Raw genomic sequence first — 22269 nt, forward strand, 5'->3', positions numbered from 1 at the left:
CACAAAGAGGAAGGCCGAGTCTCGGGGCCCATCGGTATGTAGTATAGGATGTTGGTAATAGCAGCATTAATGGGGGGCCTCAGAGCAAGAGTCAGACCATCCTCCCCCGCTCCCCCTGCCAGGCAACCAGAACACCGGGAGAAAGCAGGCCACGTCAAGCCACAACAGCTGGCCTATCGTAGCAGGCGCAGTGCACGGAGGAAGGTATATCCTGAAGTGCCTGTAACCAGATAGCAGAGCCGCCTGCCTCTCCAGCCCTGGGGCAGAGTACAGTGCGGTATAAGCGAGAGGAGAGTCAGCAGGGTGCGCACTCACCGGAGGTCCCGCGGCGCCGGAGGCAGGGAAGATGCCAGAGGGAGTTGAAAGTGACCACGCGCTAAAGCGCTATCAATATAAAACAACGAAGTGTTATTAGAAGAAGCAGCACGCAGTACCGGGACTACTCCCTTGGCACTACAATTTAGGCGCGAGGGCTGGCCAAACATTGTGCCCAGGGCCGTCATTGGTAGCGCTTTTGCGCGCTACAAGATTGACGGCCCTGGGACGGTCACGGGACCCAAACGTGGTACGTCGTGCACCGTACGTGCACTGCAGGCACTGGCAGCATTTACAACTTAGTAGATGTGCTGCTTGCACTTCACGCGGGGCCGCGCGGCACTGGCGGCCCGTTCCGGCGGCCGTTTAATTTATTTGGGGACAGAGAAGTTACTGTAATAAATTATAAAGGCCGCAGCCATGGGCTACCAGTGCCGCGCAGCCGCCGCCCCAAAATAGTGCCGCCTGGGGCGGACCGCCCCCCCCGCACCCCCCTAGCTACGCGGGTGATCTGGGTGTCAATTCACCACATGGACAATTTCGAAGAGTGAGGCAAAATTGTGCACTGAAGGCTGATTAATCTTTTTGGGTCAGATATTTTGATTCTAAGCTTAGCCACACCTGGTAAAACTGAATAGCTTCATCAGGTATGCTGTTCTGTAACCAACAGGGCAAAATAGGAATTAATGGGTCAACATCTTGGACAATATACATATTTGGTGAAAACCCTTGAAAAGGCATACGTGCATATTATTGGTGACAATGTATTTAAGAATCTTACCTTCTCTCTCCATGTCAGGATCCGGCACTGTTTCCATCTTATGCATTGACTTTGTGCACATATGTTCCTGTACTGGTATATGTGAAGGTATCCATAGTTATTTTTCATTACTGTTTGAATGCCAGTGTCCACTGTGTCTTGAGAGAGCCTGGCTGCAGTAACCACTTGAAAAAAGGCGTAGTCATGGTAATAGAGCTTGCCTTCAGAAACAACACAACATCCAGTGAAACTACAAGCTTCAGCAGCCCCTCAGCAACAACCTTCTTAGATCAAATAGCATTAAGGTAGGTCACACCTCTCTCTTCTAAGGGGTCGATTCTGATCTCGGTCAGAAGGGCACCGAATCGGGTTCGGCATTAGCGGACCCGATTCGGAGGCTGAATTTCAGTCTGAGTCGTACACGGGTCCAGACGTCGAAGTAAGATGCGAACAAGCATGAAATCTCCATCCGAATTGTTTCCGGGTCCGAACCGCTCCTTACGACTGGGTCACAAGCAAACCGTGGCATGCAATGGAGACGTTTCACGACCAAGCTGGTACGATGCTCGATTCGGACAGCCAGATTGAGTGAGAGCGTCTGGCTCGCAATAGCTCCCAGAGTTAGACTTTGGGGGTCCGGGTCGGACCCCCTGTTACCCGCAGCCTTACGACTCGGATACAGGGGGAGACCCATGGGTCTCCCCAACAAAGGCATTTACAGTGCCGATAGCACCAACACGTACCCACTGTAGGGGGCGCACTTGTCTGCAACATACCCATTCAGTCAATGGGAGCCCATGTACGAGTCGTATGACCGGCTCCCATTGACTTCTATGGGAGTCTGACCGAACCGAGTCCGACAGCATACGGCTGCATCGTACTTGCTCGGTCGGACTGCAGGAGTCCAGGTCGGTCGGAAAACACCCCGGATCTGGCTTGGTCGGAGTGCTTTCCGACCCAGATCGGAATCGGCCCCTAAATCGTTATCAGAGCATTTCCATTAAATGATATTGTGCTCACAATGCTCCGTCAATTACTTGGTTTTCTAAGCTTAAGCTTCAGCATGACAGATAGACTGTCTTTTACTTTACACACCACTGGAAGCTTCTTCTCTGCTGTCATTCATTCCTTGTTCCCCATTACAAACTATGCAAAGAGCCATGCAAATCCTTATCTTCCACCCATTTGCTTCTCATATAGCCCTGTAAATTGCAATCAGTGGTAAACAGTGCATTCTAAACCATAGAGCAACCTTATCTAAGTAAAGATGATATGTAGAAATATGTTGTAAGATACTATCTAAACCCTAGACATGTCCCTCCTGGCAAGATTTAAATTATGTTTTTTATCACCGAAATTGCTTCCATTAAAAGTACTCAGGCCCCTCCTTTCTGGCGGATAAACCAGTCTATTCAGTGTGTTTCTATGTACAATCTCTATGTCTTTGAGATTTCAACCAGTTGTGCATACCTTATTGCTTTAGCCAGCCCATTCTAGCATGTGCGTGGGTGCTTTTTGATGCTGATTGGAGTGTAGAATCTTTTGAAGTATGAGCTGCGACATATTGTTAACACATAAGTCTACACTTCTCCTTCCATTTGTCCCCTCTTTTAAATCACCTCCCTTTTTTTGGTCACAAAACCCTATGCTGCTGAGTAGTGGGCTTGTTTGATACTGTGCTGCTTCTGAAGGAACACGGATTTGACACTCCACTTCTAGCCTCACTTTAATATATGTGTACATGACCATATAACATGTTTTAATTAGGAAGAAAAGGCATGATTACATTATATATATTTATTAGCTACGGGCAGTCGCCAGTAGGTAGTTATAGTTAGGACCTATTATCCATAGGAAAATCTTAAAATTATTTTCCCCAAAAATGTTGCTGTCGGTTGACGAATCTTCGCGGAATTATCAAAACTTGTGGGGCGCTCCGGGCAGCTCCTATGTCCAATCCCTAGCCAAGGAGCTTCCGGCCGGAGCTCATCATCTGCCGGCCATCTTGAAGACATCTTTTATGGGATACATTGCGGTATAAGCTGGTAACCGGCTGACTTCTGGTGTTCTGGCGGTACAATAAAGTTTGTTGCATTAAGTAGGAACTGTCACGGAGTAGAACAGTCTTGTCAAGAGCAGAGCAAGTGGGATGTGCATTTGAAAGCATGAAAGGGAGAGAGAGGTGTGGAATGCACTTCTTGGTTTCGATGTGCAGTGGTGTGGGCAGTGATGCACACATGTGCTCAGTGGTGTATGAGGATTATGAAGCTCTTACAATTGGCTTTGACATGGCCTTATGTCATTTTGTTTTCTGACTTTGCCTTGCTTCAGCTTTCCTGCGTGCACAGCAGCCCTTGCAAGTTGCTTGGCTTATTCACGTTAAAGGTATTTCTGTTTTGGTGAGGGATTGTTTATGTGTTCTGAAAGGCTTTTGTAAGCTTTGTCAAGATAAAGGCTGGAACATGTGGGATTTGGAGAAGGGAAAGTGGGAGCTCCTTCCTGCCGTGGGAATGCTTGCTTGGAACCTGGCCAGTTCTGGTAAGATTCCTCTGGCCCAGGGGGAGATCTTTTCTTAGCTTTTAGTGTGTTTAAAGCTGAGGGTTGTGGAACTGGAAACTGGGAGTTTGGAACCGAGCGAGGACGGAAGTGTCTATCTCGGGGAGTGGACCCTGTTTGCTGAGGCTCGCAAACCACGGCTGTTTACTTCCCCTGTCTGAGAGTCAGTATTATGCACCAGGTGATGTATTGATGTATTGAGCTTTGGGTATTGTCTTTGTGATGTTTGGCCAGTGGCTTTGATCATTTGAGGTAGTTTCTTTGTGATGTAGGAGTGAGTTGAGGTGCACATCCAAAGTAATCATCTGATGTAAATACATATATATATCTTTCTGATCTCTTGCAGGACGTCCAGTATATTTGCTTGAGTCTTATCTCATATTATTTGCTGCGTGTTTATTAATCAGTATTAGTCATGCATTCAGATTATTGCTTGCATATAAACATATGTATATATTTTCAGTTTCCTGTTAGACTGATTAGCTACCTCTGGTTTGATAGTCCCCATAAACCTAATGGAGGCTCTCTTTTTTTCCTGGGTATGCGATACATGACACTATTTTTTCTATATTTTTTTCCTATGATTGGATGCCCTACTTCATTTGGTAGCAAATCTATAAGATACTTCTTTTATTCTTTAATTTGCTATTTTTTTACACTTTAGGTAGGTTGGATTAACTCCTACACCTGTGAGGCTTGCGGCAGTTTCACAAAACCCAATGTGTACATTATCGCATTAAGCACTCACACGACAGCCTCACTTTGTATATACACTTCTACTGCACCACTATTTAACTTCCCCTTAACTTCACTTCCCACGTGAAGGTTGGCAGGCGCCTCACCTTTTGCTTGTTTACGTGAGTTCTGTGCAACTACACTTTCATATGCATCACATTTTTAAGATCTGTACATATGGAGAAATTTTTACATGCATTTTCGAGCTGTCGAAGGACTTCCAGCATCAATTTTACACAGCATTATGCTGCAATACGGCTGTAACAATCTCATGATACACATAAGATTTTGGTTGTCTGTTTTGGAGGGTGGGAACTGCTTCTCCTGCACGTGCCCATTGATTAAACCATTTACATAGTTTGACCTACATATAAGCATTACGCTGTCATATCAGTCACCGTGCTCATGCCAAACCATCGCAGTAACGTGTTGGCCCCCACATCACACGTCCAACTGGGTGCTCATTACATATATGGCTATACACGCTTGTTTAAACACACGAGTTTCATCCCACTCACCTGTGTAACAGAACCATCCTGTCCATGGCAATCACCAGTCTCATTCAACATGCTCATGTTTTATAGTCCTTCCGCTATGTCTATTTTGCTTTACAACATACTTGATGTAGAAAAATCGTGATTTTACATATGTTGCCTTACTATACGTAGTAAACCTGCATGATCATTACTATGAACATAGTAAAAATACTGCCTCTCCATCACAATGTATATAAATTCACCTTCTCACCATTGCAAGCGCTATGTGATCAAGGCCGCATGTCTGGCGGCCGAAACTCGTCATTTGGACATTTGATGCTGTGATTAAACATCTCTGAGCACTAAGTCTTTCCTGTGGAGTCTGTTTCCTGGTCCTGCGCCGCTGTTCTGGATGGTCGCACTGCTGGGATTTTGGTGTGATATATATATGTATATATATCCAACACAAGCAGGTTAGCCCCAAGGTTAAAGTTAAGCCACAAGAAGTTTAATCGGCATTTGAAAATTTGCATCCATTTCACAGCTTGCCAGCAGGAAAACTCACAACTGCAGTCTTCGAGACTAAATGTCAGCCTGACGCGTTTCAGGATTTCCTCATCCTTTCATCAGAGGCAAAGTTCAAAGGATGTTAGCAGACAGCTTTTCACAGCGCACATCACCTGCCTTAGTGGGCGTGTCATTTCGCAAGGCCTGCTGGTCTTTGCAGTGCGCCACATCTTCCCCTCATGGGTGCTGCCTCTAAAACCTTCAATTTCGAACTGGAATGAAGTTCCAAGTGGAGGGAAGTACCACACCCGGTGTTGCCTGCCTTGCTTTATAGCAGTGAAATTAATGCCTAGGACAGCACCATCCTGCATATGGCAACTGTCCTCTTCATTCCTGGCTGCAAGCAAAAAAATGAGCCTGCAGGGACCCGCTTTCAGGCCGTGGGCTTTAACTTCTCGGCTGGGCATCAGCCGTAAAACATCCAACACAAGCAGGTTAGCCCCAAGGTTAAAGTTAAGCCACAAGAAGTTTAATCGGCATTTGAAAATTTGCATCCATTTCACAGCTTGCCAGCAGGAAAACACACAACTGCATTCTTCGAGACTAAATGTCAGCCTGACGCGTTTCAGGATTTCCTCATCCTTTCATCAGAGGCAAAGTTCAAAGGATGTTAGCAGACAGCTTTTCACAGCGCACATCACCTGCCTTAGTGGGCGTGTCATTTCGCAAGGCCTGCTGGTCTTTGCAGTGCACCACATCTTCCCCTCGTGGGTGCTGCCTCTAAAACCTTCAATTTCAAACTGGAATGAAGTTCCAAGTGGAGGGAAGTATCACACCCGGTGGAGGACCCGCAAAGGCTGTAACTTGAAACCGGTGAGTGAATCCAAAAACTATTCACGGGACGGGGACATACGCGGTGGACAGGCACGGAAAGGTTTCCTCCGTTAATAAGCTATTCCGCACTGCAAAGTACGGGCTTAAAATAACAAGGTCGCATTAACCGGCAAAATGCTAAACGACGAAGTACAAGAACGGGAAATTAATGCAGACGCATTATTTTTGAATGTGACTAAAACAAAAACTAATACAGTTAACAGAAATGTGCAAGCAGACAATGGAGATGCAGATAAGAACGCTTATGCTCTTTTGAAAAGCTTGGAAAAAAACCGCAAAGCAGAAATAACGAAATGGTGGGAACATAAATCCCTATCTAAATACATTGAAGCTGGTAGAGTCCCGCGTGGACTGCGATTGTTACTAGCTCCGAGTTTCGAGGAACCCAACCCGGCAATGCTACTGGAGTGGGGAGAGAGCAACCTAAAGCAATCTGCGAACCTCATGCGTATCTTGGTAAAATATGCTGAGATAGATCGTCAAGCACTCATTGTTGAAATAGAGGAGATCATACAGGAACTAAGCAAAATGGAAAAACAGGAATGGATTGTGATGAAACAAAATGAAATCAAGGAACGTTTAAAAAAGCATGAAGAGAGAATCAAGACCAGAAAGATACAAAAGTTTGCCAGAGACTTGGAAGATTATGAGCAAGGTCGCATATACACCTTTGCTAAAAAATATGATAACATCCGCCAAATGAAAGGGAAAATTACAACTAAACCCAATATTCTACAAGCACGACCTACGGGCATAAGTGAAAATGAATCCAACACAGACACTGAAACAGAATCCTTAACCAGTGGATCTAGTGAATACTCAGCCAGCACTAGTAGTGAAGCGCAAAATTTTGTGAGACCTGGTCTAGGAGAAGAGATTGATTTTTTGGTACAGGACCGAATGAAAACCCTGAGACCCAGAAACAACACAAATCTGGTCGGCAAAGGCGGAACGCAGCCAGAAAAATCGAACGAAGGAAACGCAAGCGGCGGTTACAAAAAGAAAGCAAAGAAATGGCACAAAAAGTAAATGCGGATGAGAAAACAGTAGTCAATCTGAGTACTATGACATTAACTAAAGCTGAAGAGCAGCTCCTAGCATTAGGTCTTAATTTCTGCCCTAATACGAACTTTGATTATGCTACCACTCGAGTGGATCTATTCCTATTCATAAGGAAACTTAAACTATTAAAATTCTATGCCATGAAAGAAGCATGGGGAGATAAACAACACAAAAATAAAGCAACATCTGAAGTGAACTTACAGGCTGCGGAAGTACCTGCCCTTTGGGCACTCCATGGATTAAGCAATGAGGATGAAACTGACTCTCAAATATCAACTCAGGCCAAACTTAAAGAAATGAACTTGTTACAGAAAGGGGCAGGAGAAAGCCCATTTAAACCAAAGTCAACATTTATACCACTCATGCCTAAAGACGCCATTGATGTTTTTCATGAGCGAGTGACTGAAGAAATTAAGAACTTGAATATTTCAGTTAACCGCAAGAAACATCATACAAACCAAAATCAAATTGAACTTAATAAACTCATGGCCAGGATAGCTAAAAACCCCGAAGTTATCGTGAAAAAATCAGATAAAGGAGGTAATATTGTCTTGTGGCCAAAAATCCAATATGAAACTGAAGCTAAAAGACAATTGGACAATAGGGAATGCTATGGAATCACTACCCTAAAAAACTATGCTAAAGCTAAGGATAATATCAAAAAAGAACTATCAAAATGGCGCAATGAAGGTCTAATCACCAAAGAGGAATTTAATTTTTTATTCATTGCCCATCCAAAAATTCCCTTCCTATATCTTTTACCCAAGTTACATAAGGGGATCAATCCAGTGCCCGGGCGTCCAATAATTTCCGCGATTGACAGTATGGCGGAACATGTGGGGCAGTACATTGACTTCTTTCTTCAGGACCTGGTGAAAACTATGCCGTCTTATTTGAAAGATACAGGAGATTTCCTAAATCATATTAACAACATGCCATGGAGTCCCGATTTATTGTTACTAACTCTTGATATTGAATCGCTTTATACAAGCATACAACACGAATGTGGAATGTTGGGGGTGGAACACTTTTTGAACACTCGTCCAATTGAATATGCTTTACACAATAAGATGCTTATATCTTTAATCAGATGGTGCCTCGACAACAATTATTTTTCTTTTGGAAAAAACTTATTTAGACAAAAGCAGGGTGTGGCCATGGGGGCCTGTTTTTCCCCGAGCTATGGGTGCCTGCACGTAGGGTTCTGGGAAAGACAGGTCCTCAGGGGAGAGCTCAGCACACTTTATAATCAAAGAGTCGTTTCCTGGCTTAGATTTATTGATGACGTTTTTGTCATATGGAGGGGTGACATAGAAAGTGCCAACGCATTTGTGGAAAAGTTGAATAACAATGTGTTTAATTTACACTTCACCTCACACTGTAGCACTACCACCATTCAATTTTTGGATGTACAAGTACAGGTAGAAGGTAATAAACTAGTCACCACCGCGTATAGAAAACCTACAGCAGGAAACGCAATACTACATGCCTCCAGTGCGCACCCACGACATTTAATTGCTAGTATCCCCTATGGAGAAATTTTGCGTCTTAAGCGCATATGCAGCACTGATAATGAATTTGAAAGATGTAAAAATGAATGCATAGAGCGCATGAGACTTAGAGGATACACAGAAAATATCTTGTCTAAAGCAATTGAGAGGATGAATGCGAGACCGAGAAGCACATTATTACCAACTGATGATGCATCTGAAAATGCGATAACTGAAAAAAGAGAAGTACCAAGATTAATTGTAACTTACAGCAGACAAGAACGTAAATTCCGTTCAATTTTAAATAGGAATTGGCCCATTGTCTTAACCGACAGTGTATTGAAATGTGAATTACCTGACAGGCCTAATGTTACATTTAGAAGGGCGAAAAACATGGCCGCACATCTTACTAATAATAGGGTGACTGGGGCTCCAGTCGGAAGTTCGTGGCTCCCTGTCAAAAATGGATTTTTCAAATGCGCCACATGCAGGGCCTGCAAATTTGGCATTAACACTGCCAAATATAACACGCCTTTTAAAATTGAAGAGCAGGTAATCAAAGGCAAATATGATTGCCGCACTGAATACGCGGTATATGTCCTCACGTGCACCTGTGGACTTCGGTACGTGGGAAGTACCAAGAACCAGGTGCATGTGAGGATATTGCAGCATATTAGAGCCATCATAAATAGCGACCCAGCCTACCCGGTTGCAAGACATTTTAAGAACACACACAATAAGGATATTAACTGTCTCTCTTACTTTGTCATTGACACAGTACCAGAACAAAAAAGAGGAGGAGACAGAGACAAACTTTTAAGACAGATGGAAACCAAATATATCCTTAATTTAAATAGTAAATCTCCACATGGTCTTAATGACAGAGAAGACATGCACATGTTCCTGTAGTGACTCCTTCATGAGATAACCTGATCCATTGTTAACTTGCCTAATATGAATTAAACTTTTCTAAAATGAAATTGAAAAAGATTGAATAGGACTTTCCTATTCTCGATGCTGATATTATCATTCATGTAACCCAGTTATTTTAATCACCACACATTCTTTCCTAGTTGTGTATCACTTGATTTCACTAGCACTTTTCACAGGGACCGAATTGCTCATAGAATCATTACATTAAGTGGGTCAACATTCGGGATCGAGTGTTGCCATAACTATGCAGTACTAATATTTGTGTATATATCTTTTGCAATTGAAATATCAAACAGGCATAAATTAATTCTTATAATTTTCCTCAGTTAAGTGTCATACTAGAAACGCTTTTTTTCGGCATTCATGCTTAGAATTAGTTCATTCTGATGTGCTCTGAATATCTTGTAACTAGTTTTGCTCACAAAATGCATATATTTGCACATGTTATTTAATAGAATATATATTTTTGTAACATATTTATATATTTGATAGTAATTGGTTTTACATTTATAATGACATTTTTAACATTTTGTGATTACTGAATTGTAATGTGTATATGTTGTTGATGCATTGCCAGAATTTGCACTTCTTTATGATCTCTTGCATTTATGCCTTAAATTCAAAGCTAAAACCTATTGAACTGAGGAAAATAGTATATCTCTGCCTTGGACGCTAATTATGCATGATATAACTAGATATATGAAATATGCGTTAATCCCTGTAAATCCTTGCACTTATTGCACTTTGAAGTATGTTTTCACTGTTCATTATGTCACGTGCTATCAATCACCAATGAAACTAGCATTTATTGTGAGGTGTAAAACTCTGTCGACATGTGATCAAGGGCATCCTGTGCCCGAAATGCGTCATGCCAAAATAAGACCTTTGGAGGAAAATAAACCTACCTTCTGAATACTATCCATTGCGTGGTGGTCCGTGTATCTGTGGTGGTGGCGATATACTGGTTAAACAGAGACTGGAAATATATATATATATATATATATATATATATTCACTGAAAAAACCATAGGTTTCACACCAGTTATAGTTAGCTGGAAATTTTACTCGCATAAAACCATTGAAATTCCCACGTTATAGTTAGTTGGACTCACTATAACTTGCGCGTGCAATGCACTGCTGATGACGTCACATATTACATCACTCATGACATGGTCAGTGACATCACTCATGACATCACTGATGACACCATCCAGTGAATGTGTGTCTTTCTGAAAAATAAATATGTGTTATATATGTATATGTAAAAGTTGATGGAAGAATAAATGTTTAAATAAGTGTTTACATGGATTTTATTTTTTTTATTGTTTGGTTAACTGGCTTATTAAGTGTATCTTAGTGAATACATATATTAGTGAGTAATGTTTAAATATTTAAATATATGTATTAGTGTTTCACTTTGTGTATAAGTGGCTGCATGGGTTGGTGAGTAGCTACATGTGTATGTATATGGGTTATTAGATGTTTTTCTTAGTATTTGTATGAGTGTTTGTATGGTTTGGTGGGGGTATTACCTAGCACATAGATGCATGAATGACTGACTCTCTCTTTGTATGTGTTTTAAAGACAGCATATGTGCAGGACTGTATGGGTGGATGAGTGTGTATATGTGTGTGTTAGTGAGTGAATGACTGTCTCACTAGTGTCTTTATCAGTACCTACATATGTTTTAATCTAGTATATGTGAATATTGATGTATATAAGTGAGTTTATGTGAGAGTAAGAGATTGTAAGAGTTCCTGTTTAAATTAGTATGTGTTTCTGTAAGTGATTGTTTAAGAGAGTAAGTATGTGTAAGTTTCTTTAGAAGTAAAGTGGTAGTGTGTGTATAGCTGTATATGCAAATAAATGGATGTTTAATAGTTTATTTGCATGTGTGAGTGTGTGTCAGAGTATGTTTTAGATGACTGTCGGTGTGTAACAGGATGTATAGGTGTATCACTACATATGATGAGTATATGTATGAGTGACTATATAGAACTGTTGTTGAATGACTGGATGTGTATATAGATGGTGGAATTATTGAATTGGTTGTTGTAACTGGTATGGGTATCTCCATTTTTTTGAAAATTTTAGTTTCTATTATTGAATATGTGTTTCAAGGGTTACATTACTGTGAAAGGAGGTCTGTCACTCTGTCACAAGGATGGTGTCATCAGTGATGTCATGAGTGATGTCTCTGACCATGTCATGAGTGATGTAATATGTGACGTCATCAGCAGTGCATTGCACGCGCAGGTTATAGTGAGTCCAACTAACTATAACGTGGGAATTTCAATGGTTTTATGCGAGTAAAATTTCCAGCTAACTATAACTGGTGTGAAACCTATGGTTTTTTCAGTGAATTTAATAGGTTTTTTAAATGCTAATTCCTAACTATAACTGGTGTGAAACCTATGGTTTTTTCAGTGAATTTCATAGGTTTTTTAATAGCAAATCTCTATAGGTATGAAATGTAATAATTTTTTATAATGAATTTATTTTATATTGTATAATTATGTAATACTATTTTTTTATATTTATTTTTTAATTTTTTTTGCCCCGGAGCGCTCCCGGGGCGCGTACCGATGCGCTCACCGGTGAGCGCAGTGTTACGGCGCGCCCCGTTGCGCGTACCGGTGAGCGTCCCGTTAGCGCTATTGCCGCAAACGAAAACATCATTGTGATGTATCGCGTAGCCGCGTGATGCGTCTTATGACTCACGGTGTAAACGCACCCGGAAGCGCCCGAACGTATAGGATCGCGCAATGTCCTGACGCGCTTATGCTACGCGCGGGGCGCGTAGCGTAAGCACGTCGGGTCATGTGACCTTAAAATAACTCTTATCATTGGTTCAGATCAGTTTTGTTTTCCAAATGATGAAAGCCCCCACCTATTTTCCTCATTCTCACTTTGTACTTTGAGTGAGGAAGACCTGTTGAAAGACCTCTCTGTACCTATTTGTCTGAAAAATGGCTAAAGTAGCAGCAGCTGCAGGAGCATCTGCACCACCACCACCACCACAAGGACCACCACAACAACACAGTGGTGGAGAACAAGAAGAGGAGGAGGAGGAGGAGGAGGAGGAGGAGGGGAGGTTCCTACCAGAAGATACTACCCCATATAAGCCAAAGGAGCACTTTATCTGGCAGTTTTTTTCCATCTCAAAGGACAAGAAGAAAGTTAATGCACCAAAGGCGACTTGTTTAATCTGTGGCTTTCAACTTTCAAGGGGGAACCCTAACAAAAAATACTCTTTTGGCAACAACACCATGATTCGGCACATGCAACGCCGGCACCCTAATAACTATGCTAGGTCAGAGGTCAGGGAACTGGCCAGAAACCCTGCCCAATCTTCTGCCAGCACCTCCCAAAGTAATCAACCCACGCCATCGGGTCCAGAGGCGAGGGAGATGAGCCCAACCATTCAATCCAAGTTTTCCAATTTTAAAATCGTTTGCATATTTTGTGGAGGGACATATGCTATGGTATGCTATGGTGAGTAAAGCATTACACTTATCACCCGTGCTTGGGATCACCACAAGTGCCCGAAGAAACATTAATTTTTTCCTGTTTTTTTTTTGCTCCAGTTGAGCCATTTACAATTCCCTGTTTTTTGTTTCTCCCCATAAAAAAATACAAAAAAAATATAAAACTGTTCAGGAAAGCCCAAAAAAGTACAAAAAATGTCAAATAACAATAAAAAAATATAAAACAACAAAAAGAATAAAAAAAACAGTTCTTTTTAGAACTACCTCTAATTGATAAAAAAATGCTACATTTTCTGGAAACCCTGTCATTCTTTTTTCTCCAGGGTACACGTACCGGTACGCTACCCGGAGCGCACCAACAACAAAAAAAATAAATAAATAAAGGAGTGAGCATGAGGGAAAGACACAGAGAGAGTGATGTTAAGAGAAAGAGAGCTAGAGGGAGCAACACAGAGGGACTGTGCATTAGATAGTAAGACAGAGAGAAGGTGTAATAGGGTGTAAGTGAGAAAAGGAAAATGAATAAGGGAGCAAAACAAGGGAAGAGAGAGGAAAAAACTAAAGCAGAGGTACTGGGAGAATGTGAGTGGGTGAAAAAAGAGCAGTGAGTGTAAGTAAAGAGGGGTGAAAGAGGGTGGATAAAAGTGAATAAGGGTAAGACATGGGGAGTGACAGAGAGAAAGGACAGAGAGAGTAAAGGAAGGAGTAACTCAAAGGGTCTGAGTGAAGCAGCAAAGAAAGGTAAGTAAGGGAGTGTGGGTGAGTTGTAGGGAGTGAGCATGACAAAAGAGTAGTGATAGACTAAGGGGTCAGACACAGTGACGGTAAGAGAGACAGAGTGAGGGAACGGAAGTGAGGAACTTTGAGGACAGACGGACTGAGAAAAGGAGGGAGAGGAGTGAAGTAAATGAGTAAGGGAATGAGTGAGGGAGTGAGGGAAGGGAACAGAGGGTAAGGGAAGTAAAGCAGGGGGACAGAAAGAAGTTGAATGTGATAGGAGAGTAAGGCAAAGAAGAGTAAACATGGAGGATAAGAATAGTGCTGGAAGCAGAGTAAGGAAACAGGAGTGAGGTAGGGTGAGAGAATAGTAGTGAGGTTAAAGCAAAGAGTGATGACAAACTACATTTTTTTAGTCATACTTACTATATAATAAATGTAAATTTAATTACATGTTTTTACTACACTTTGTGTCTGTGAAAGAGAGAAAAAAAATAAGTTATAATTAGTAAAATATATATTTTAAAATAGAAGAGACAAGTCAAGAGGATAAAAATCATAAAAATGTACTAAGAAATAAAGTAAGAGTGAAAGACAGAGAAGGGAAATAAAGAAATATAGAAGGACAAAAAGAGGGAAAAAGAAATAGAAGGAGAGCAAATTACTAAGAGTAATGCAGATACATTCAGTGACAGAGAGGAACAGAAGAAGAGAGAAATGAACTGACGGTAAGAAAGATACTAAAAGAATGTGAATTAGCAAAACTAAATCAAGAAACAGGAGTAAGTAAAAAGGGAATGACTGAGAGAGAAAGGAGTCTAATTGAGGATGTATTTAGAAGAATGAGGAATGGAAGATAAATGAGAGTGAGTAAAGGGGAGTCATAGAGTGAAAGGATGAAGGGAGAGAGGATAATATAGAAGGATTGAGGGGAAAGGAGTGAGGAAGTTAGTAGTCAGAGAGACTAAGGAAAAGACTGAGTGAAGTGGAGTACAATGAGTGAGGAAAGAAAAATGAGTAGGGGAGCAAAAGAAGGAAAAAGAGGAGAAGAGGACTAAAGCAGTGGTACTGAGAGAAAGTGATTTGGTGATGAAAGTAAAGAGAAGGACACTGAAAGATAGGAAATGAGGGGTAGTAATGGAACCAGAGTAAAAGAATTGGTTTGAAGAACGATGAGAGAGGAGCAGTGAAGTTGTTTTTAGAGAAATGATAGAAGGTAGATAAACACAAGTGACCATAACACAAGGAGAGTGAGGGACTGAGGACATAGAGGTAGTGAATGGAAAATAGAGAGAAGAGGTCAAAAGAAAGGAGCAAAGAAAGATAAGCAAGGGAGAGTGGGTGAGTTATAGTGACAGAGTGCGACAATAGTGCTGAGTGAGTAAAGAGGAATTACTAAAAGAGCAAAGAAGGAAAAGACGGAAAAGGGAAATAAAACAGAGAGACTGAAAGCTAAAAAGTGATGCAAGTGAGAGAGGGGATGTAGACAGTTGAAATGGAAATGAGGGGTTGTGAAAGAAGTGTAGTAAACGAATGGGTGTGAAACAGAGTGAGAGAAAGGCAGTGTGAGTGAGTAAAGAGAGCTGAAAGAGAGAGTAAAAAGGAAAGTGAGTGTGAGACAATGGGAATACAATACAAATTATACAATACAAACTATAGAATAGTTTGTACAACATGTTAGATAGTTTATTTTTGCTGTTCTCAGAACATATTGAATTTCACTAAAAACAGTGAGTTCAAACTATTCATCATATGACAGCGGGAAAAAAAACACAATCAAAAAGATTGTGTTTAAAAAAAAACATATAAACTTACAAATCACATATGTACATTAATCTTTGATTCACTTACTTTTCCTTTAGGCCAAATAGTACATCATGAACGTCCTTTTCGTTGGAAGGTACTCTGCTGTTCTCTAAAAATTCCATTTCATCGACTTTCTAGAAGAAAAGCTCCAAGAACATCTTAGATATGTTTCAATGTTTTCATATACTCCTTCTGTTCAGTCATGACTCTTTGCTCATACCTTCACCTTTCCTTAAGGCCAAATAGTGTCAGATGTATCAGTATATTTTGAAATTACTTAAAACAAACTCTAAAATTACATTTTCCCGACGTTCGGAAAGAAAGACTCAAACAACATTTTCACAATATTTAAATATTCATAATTCCATATCTGGCTCTCTCATGTTGAACATTTCCTATAATACTGATATCACTTACTATGCGATCCACTTACTGTACCTTTGTTAGAACTATAATGTTTATATTATCTTCATCACTTTTACTCACAATATATTTTTAAACAGCAGACTAACTTTTATTAACTGCTTCCATCTTCATAGGCCAATTACCTTTACTTAAATTTTGGTTGTAAAAACACTAGGTATGATTTTTTTAAGTCAAAAGGCAAACGTTGTTTGAAAGTCAAATGAGTATCATTACAGTTAGTCCAACCTTTTCGACATTTTAAATAGCATGTGTAATGCCCTGATGTTGTTGAAGGACCGTCATGATAAATAATAGCTACAGTTGCAAAAGTTCTTCCTGAAATTGATAACTGGGATGCCACGAAATTTTTAATAGAAGTTGTCAATTTAGTTCCATCAGGTCTACATCGTTGGAACATTAAAATTACATACTGACCATAATTTTGTATACATAATGTGGACAGCATTGCAGACTTACATTGGGTACACACCATATTGTGATCCGCTGCTTTAACTAGATTATTAAAAGGCACTGATTTGCAGTCTGGTAAAGTCAAATATATAAATCTTTCGGTGTCTATTGTAGTACTACTTGATAAACTACAGTTGTCGCAGTCATGCTGCCATTGATAAGAAAGGCTAAAAAGATTTTTTATATCTACACCTTCATCTTCCAATACATCAAACATATACATTAAAAATTCCTGACAATCCTGCTGAATATTCTGTGAAAAATGATTTTGACCAGAACATATGTCTAGAAGATTTCGAATTTCTGAAACACTTTCTATTTTTGCTCTATCACTCCTACATTTCTCAAACACAGAATTCAATAAACAGCAGAATGTTTGATCCCGATTTTCAACAATCTGTTCTTGTAAATTTTGAAGAAAAAAAACAACATTAACCACTACATTAGCATAGCAGTTGACACCAGAACTGTTTTCAAACTGAAATCCAACAACATCTTCAACAGAATCCTTTTTCTTTCTGCTTACAATTACAGTTTCATCTACTTTTAGTCTTTTTGCTACTACCTCACTGCAATTATTCTCATTTCTTCTTTTTCGGCCAACCACACGTTTTTCAAACAGAGGATATTGAGGCAAATGTGGAGCATACTCTCTTCTTAACCTATTGTATTCTTTAACACAATCTACATCTGCACAAATCTTTGTTTCATCACACTCAATCAAATACAATCCTGATAAAGTTCTGACTCGTGATAATGCCACATATGCCATACCCTCTTTAAACACAGAACTTCCAATGTTCACCAAAGCACTATCCACACTTAAACCTTGAGATTTATGAATTGTCACCGCATATGCCAAACAAACAGGAAACTGTTTTCTGCGACCATATAAGTCTTTCACAAGCAAAAATCTAGCTGAACAACGACAAATTTGTTCTATTTCGTCAATGCCATAAAATGTCATTTTTAAAATTTCAATTCCATCTCTATTTTTGTAATTCACAAAATCAACAACATGACCCATTGCTCCATTTACCAGACCTCTTTCAACATTTAAATTCCTTCTCAAAATGATACGACAATTTAAACACACATTCAGAGTCTTTTCAAAACCAGCAGTTTTAGATATACTCTTCTCTAATGAATCCAATTTTGATTTCAAATTTTCTGACAAAATACTTGTTGCTCCCATATGCTCTATTTTATCTATAGCTTCCAGTTCCACAATCTCTTCATTTTCTAACTTTAACATTTTGTGGTTGAAGATGGAACATTCTTGCAGAGTTGGCATCAAACATATCCCAGATTTTGTTTCAGTAATTTTCTTAAAAATATTCTCTGGAAGAATGTTTTCATTTGGATACAAATTTGAAATTAATCGTGCATGTAAAGATTCTTTCCCATGCTCACTTACTTTTCCGATTCTTACATCTTGTAGAATATTTTTATAATCTTCATCCTTTGCCTGTCGCATATTTTGAAGCAGTTCTGCATATTTGAAATTTAACCATATATTAACGTTTCCAATGCTTCCTAGGCACTTCCTGGTATCTTCATGCGTGAGCATTTTAAACACTGGTTGTCCTTTCACTGGAGTCACCTGCAGTAGATCTCCAAAAACAATAATGTGTTTTCCTCCGAATAAGACATCATAGTCTGTTCTAAGAATTTCTTGCATTCTTAAATGCACAAAAGCAAGCATTAGATTTGAGACCATGCTTACTTCATCAATGATAAGAAGTTTCATTTTCTTCAGGACTCTGGAAACTTCAGAACACGCTACTCCAGATAGCTTGTGGTATTGCAATTTGTTATCATGCTCAACTGGTAGCATCAGTAAACGATGTAAAGTAATCCCTTTAATGTTATGTGCTGCCAGCCCAGTTGGAGCGGTAACAACACAAGACAGTGATGACTCTGTCCTTTTCTGCAGATAAGTTGCAATTGCTTTAATCAGAAAACTTTTTCCAGTTCCCGCTTCTCCACTCACGTACAGTCGGACAGGCTTAAATGATGTACATGAGCACTCTTTTTTTCTCATGACTGGATCCATGTGCAACCTGTTCTGTGACTTCGTCATATATCTGTTTCTGCTCAAGGTTTAGTTGTTTCACCAAATATTCTAAGTTAACTACATCATCTTTAGCTTATTCCATAGCTCTTTCCACCTCATCATGGCAGCTTCATTTTGGATAATTGGTCCTCCTGTGGATCCTGACTCAATGAAGCAGAACTCTGACTGTCTTGAGAACTGTCTCTAGCAATCTCTACAGCAATTGTGGCTTCTTGCTCTATTTCTTTGTTCAACATTTGCAGATAATTTGGAAAATCAGGACATTCTATGGTATCCTTGGTTGCATTAAAAGAATCTTCGTAACAGAGAAAATCTCCAAGTAGTTCCTCTTCTGTACGCCATGGCTTAAAGAGTTGCAAAAGAGCTAAATAGTAAAATTCCCTTTTCTCTGGATTTTCGCAACTCAATTTTCGATGATTAATCAAATGGCCTTTTCTCTGCTTCACTAGACATCCTTCACACCCAATGATAGCATATAATCCATTATTGATATCTTCTCTGATGGTCCTCTTATAAATATAGTTTTGCAGAACTTCATACAAACAACTCTTCTCAAGATGACTACTTCTATTTGGATAGTATGTATCCAACATGTTTGTCTTTAAAATATCTGTACTGTTTGGTTCTTTCTCTGCCAAATACTCAATTTCTTGTACAGATTTCAAAACTCGGTTTCGTGTTGCAGCAAGACCTAGACTCACCCAAATAATTGTTCTAGACTTGGCGTAGAGACTTCCTGATGGTAACCGATCAGAACATTCATATGCTCCAATTTCTCGATGCGACAACATCTTCAAACTGAAATTGTATAATTTTTTACTTATACTCTTTTCATGTGAAATGTCCTCCCACATTTCCTTCAGTTCTGTCTTTTCCTTTTTTGTGATGTAAGACGTCACATATCGAGCCACAGCAATAGAGTTGTCAGCAACAAACTGAATATCCATGTTAGCATTCCACATGGACAAAATCACTGGGTTGTAGTCGTTGATGTATTTGGACTCTTCGTTTCATTTTAAATTGTATGTATTTTTTGGTGATTTCCTCGTAACAGTATGTCGCAGAGAAGACATCAAATTATTAACTCTTCCTTTAGAAATCGCTGGTTTTGGAAATCCGAAACAACATTTTGTGTAGAACTTGTCCTTGTTTCTGAATTTTCGACGACAGTACTTTCCACAACGATGTGATTGAAAGTGTAAAACTTGTTGCCTTAAACTGTTTTCTTCTGTAGTTTTCGGAACAGCACATGTTGAATACTCTTCAATGAAACTCATCACTGTGTCATCCGAATCTGTTCCAAATTTGGGTGCATCTTTAATCCATAACAACATATGTATGTGAGGAGCACCTCTCGCTTGATACTCCTTTCTCCAAAAGAAATCCAAAACCTCTCCAAGGGGAGGATTTTTTTTGTTGGTGATGAAAGACATCATAGCTTCAAATCTATGATTTAAATATCTGCATACATTCACTGGATCCAAAGAACACAGTTCTCCAGGTGTTTTGAATTCTATATTTTGTATGTTTGCATTTGCCTCTCGTTGAAATTGAAGTAAGTCGTCCCATGCATACTCAGCACAGCTAAGAGTGAGGAACCATGTAGGAGTTCCTAAGTTTCTTAGCATACATTTCAATTCCCCATGATGACGGTACCAATACTCGTTTGTACCACGCTGGCATGCCATGAGATTGATTAGATGAGGTTCCAAAATATTGTCTTGCAGATTGACTTTCTCCATAAAGTCCCTCTCCGAAACATTTTGCAGATATGTTCTACTTTTCAGTATATGGTTTACTGCATAAGAAAGCCCAGACAAGTCACTTTCATACAGTAGATGAAACAAATATGGGATGCATTGATGAAACCTTGGATCTTCAGCATATAATCTTAAAGTCCGGTATTCAGATGCTGGAATTTGAAGTGGTCAATCGTCATATCGTCCACCTCGACCTGATGGAACTAGCTGTGGAAAACAACGAGTTTCCAAACTTTCTCCCCATATACTAATGGGACTTCCTTTTGCTGCTTTCATTTGAAACAAGTCAATTGCATTCCCCATTACTTCTTTAGAATGCAAAGGATGAACAGTATAATGTTCATATATTTCTTCACTTCTAGACACATCAACTTTTTCAATTTTGCCGGCTGAACAATCACTGTCTTCTTCTGCAGCTGTTTCCTCAGCTCCAACACATACATCTTTGTAGTACTCATTGTTTTTGACCAAATACAACGTTGCCTTTTTGATTTTCCTAACATCCACTAAATCTTGCCAGATTTTCTTACTCTTTGTCGGAACCCCATTAACTAGAACAACCAGAGGTTCCTCTTCCACTTTCTCTACACCAATTGTATCAATATTTTTCTTGAAATCTAGAGGCAAATAAACAACTCTTCCCTTTAATCCTCTCTGTAAATCCGAAGGAGGCAATTTCCCTATCTTAGGCTCCATGCGAACAATAGCCTGAAAAAGATGGACACATTGAATCAAAATAGATGCATATGTATTTAAATCCATCAATTCAGGAGGAATGTCTACCAACTCAAGATTATTATGAACAGCTCTAGCAGGCATTCTGTTTTCATTTAATTTATTATAACAATATTTACAAATACGCTGATCAGAACTCAAATCAAAAGAATTCTCCACCAACAAAAAAGTTGCAAAATTCTTCCATTCAGTATTATTTTCCATTTCACTTTCTGCATATAAATCAACTAACCTAGTCTGAATCTTATAATGAGTCCGTCGACAACACACACAAGTAAAATTAGGCCTTTCACTTGATTTCACCTTAAACTTGGTAATTTCCTGGTCAAACTTTTCTATACTTGAAATCTGTACATTGCTTCCACATTACCTTCTATTACTGTGTCAATTTCTACACTGTCCTCTTTCTCACCAAAGTAACTTAACTCAATTTCTTCACAAATTTTCTTCACATCTAATTCAGTTCCATGCAAAAGAGCACTGTTTAACTGTTTAAGCTTAAGTGCTGGACTTTTTGCATAATACAACATTCTCACTAATTTCCTCATTTTAGTATGATGCACTGCTAACATCCTAAAATGATGAAAAACACTCTGACATACTTTTCTAGAAAGACAAGCCAGTGAATGCCCTTGCAAACCTGTGTTTTCTCTGACTCTGCAAGGATCTAAGTCTTGCAACATCTTCATTTTCTGTTTTAGACTTTTCTTACTATATGTCCGTAAGAAATTACGAAGCAAATCAATTGACTCCTGCCGCACACTACAAATACTACTATACTTCCAAGTGTACACTGGGCCCTTAGAACTTCTCCCTAAAACTTCATCAGCTAACACCTCCTCTGCATCTCTAGACACAAGTTTCTCTTTTTCAATCGGACAACCGTCTATCACCTCATATGCTCAACCACTGGTGTCAACTGCATGCACCAAATCATTCTCCTGGAAGTAACTCTCCTCATTAAAAAATGGCTCACAACTTGAACTATGCATCCATTCTCCAGAAAAAACTTTACAAAAATGAGTCCGATTAATTACTCTTTTGCATCTACTGTTTGATTTGAAAACATCAATTGTCTTGTT

The sequence above is a fragment of the Lissotriton helveticus genome, chromosome 1_1 (assembly GCF_964261635.1).
Source record: "Lissotriton helveticus chromosome 1_1, aLisHel1.1, whole genome shotgun sequence".
NCBI classification, from domain to species: Eukaryota; Metazoa; Chordata; class Amphibia; order Caudata; family Salamandridae; genus Lissotriton; species Lissotriton helveticus.